Source organism: Aplysia californica, unplaced genomic scaffold (genome assembly GCF_000002075.1).
Source record: "Aplysia californica isolate F4 #8 unplaced genomic scaffold, AplCal3.0 scaffold01803, whole genome shotgun sequence".
Classification (NCBI taxonomy): Eukaryota; Metazoa; Mollusca; class Gastropoda; order Aplysiida; family Aplysiidae; genus Aplysia; species Aplysia californica.
In genome coordinates this window covers 33,321-35,429 of record NW_004799073.1, presented here as the reverse complement: position 1 = coordinate 35,429, position 2,109 = coordinate 33,321, and the positions used below count along the sequence as shown (strand labels likewise).

Sequence of the window (2,109 nt, the reverse complement as noted above, 5' to 3'; positions counted from 1 at the left end):
CTCTGGCTCTAGGCTAACTCGCCCGCTGTGTTGTCCCCCACCCCACCACACCTTGTGGTGCGTTGCGTCTGCTTGCGAACGTCACAGTCACACATTCACTCCATACATCTATCACAGCATTGTGACTTCTCCATCCCCCACCAGAGAAGTGCGAGGCACGGTATGCCTAGATAATCTAGACTGGGCTGGCCTATCACGCGATGCGTTCTGCTTGTCTGCGCATGCCACTCACTCCCCACTCATTCGCTCCGGCCTTCATTGTTGGTTCGCGTGGGCTCTCCCATTCCTTGTTTCTCTGGATCATCAACAACTTTCTCAACTGGCGAGGTTTTATAATATGTAATTGGTCTGTGCGCTGTGCACAGCAGCAGCAATATTCCGTTATAAACGACTCGCGTGACGGTCTGATTGCGCAATAGCAGTATTTTATTTACAAAGATAAAGAAGGAGAAAAAACGGGGTTTTTCTCGTTGTTTCAGGACTCGTTATAAGTGGACTCCACTGTACCCTTCCCGTCAATTTTCCGTTGATATCTTTCCTATGTCGATTGATACAACTGTGGCAAGACGGGAACATTTGGAACATCTGTTTTTTCCCTCCTCCCTTTTCACCAAACCACACACAGGTGAGGGATGACCTGGCTGCACGGCACCTCCGCCGCAGGTCGCTGAGTCTGGATCGAGATTCTGCACGGAACGGGACACGAGACAGGACACGGGACGGGACACGAGACGGGACACGGGATGGAACACGAGATAGGACGTCAGGGTTATTCCGCTCTTCCTCTTTCACTGACAGCAAGGACACTTTTGATCTGGTAAGACTTATTATGTTTGAAGTGTTTTATTTGGAGAGAGAGACAGACAGACAGACAGACAGAAGTGGAGTATTGAACTACTCAAAATTTGTCCCACTTTTCTCTTCTAGAATGGGTATTATTGTCCTTCTCGTCCTGTATTTGCTTCTGGCCTTTCCCTGCTTGGTGTGTAAACAGTCATGATGACTGGTCTGTGGTCAGTGTCTGTGATGTAGATGGGAATCACTCTTTCAGTCTCTGATGTTTCTTAGTTTCCATGTTTTGACCAGGATAAAGTCAATTTGTGATGCTGTCTTTAGGTCATTCCATTTGTACCAAGTTTTAACTTGACTCCTTTTTTGTTGGAAGAGGGTGTTTGATATGACGAGGTCATGTTCTGCGCACAACTGTAACAGATCTGTTTCCCTGTCACTGTGTGGCCGCATGTATCTCTCCCACGTCGTCTTCTTTGATCCCACTCTGCCGTTTAAGTCCCCCATTATTGTCACATTATCTCTGTCGTCCACGGTGTTTAAAAGATCACTCAGTTGAACGTAAAACTGTTGTCGCTGTTCTTCGGGGTATGAGTCATTGCATGGTGCATATATCTGTACATATATACATAAATATATATGTCTGTGATTGTCTTACCTCTCCTGACATATTTATCCGGATGATCCGCTCTGAGATCTACTGTTATGCATGTTGCTCTTTCTTGGTGAACAATAAATCCCACTGCATGCTTTGCTCTCTCCGTTCCTTTTGTTGGGCTCCAAAGTAAGATGTAGTTTTTGTACCCCTGTTTCCTGCTGGACTTCTTCTTCCTGACATCAGCAATTGCCAGGATCTCAGTCTTTCCAGGTTCTAGGAAGTCAATGATTTGTGGCTCCTTGTCTCCTAATCCGCAGACATTCCAGCTTCCAATGTTCCTTGTTCTATCTCCTGTCCGTTTGACGTTTCTCCTTTTTCCGTTACAGTCTGTCCATTTCTTTTCCTCCTTTTGGGGTTTTAGCAGTTATTTATCCATCACCGGCTCGCTAGGCCCGTCGTAACTTCACCAGAGCCCGGTCGGCCAGCGATGTTTCGGGGTGACCCGGGTCGGCCTTCACGGCTAGCGTAACGCCTCAGTAACATAAAGTCACACCGTACTTCACCCAGACCCAGCTATCCCCTACTTTGTCCTGTGTCCATCTCCCCCAACGTGGACAGGGGGGGGGGGTGGACGTTGGGAGATTGTACATAGGGTAAGGTTTATAAAGGTGTGCAGTAGGTAAGATTTATAAAGGTGTGCAGTAGGTAAGATTTATAAAGGT

The 2,109-nt window shown here is 47.1% G+C and overlaps 1 protein-coding gene across 1 annotated transcript in view; it reads left to right on the top strand.

The window, feature by feature from the left end:
• Positions 1 to 625: 625 nt before the first annotated feature.
• The window catches only part of LOC101852822, a gene marked incomplete at its 5' end in the record, with an annotated part of 25,973 nt that continues 24,489 nt past the window's right edge, over positions 626 to 2,109 (top strand). Inside the window, 1 exon segment of the mRNA XM_013091000.2 lies at positions 626 to 817.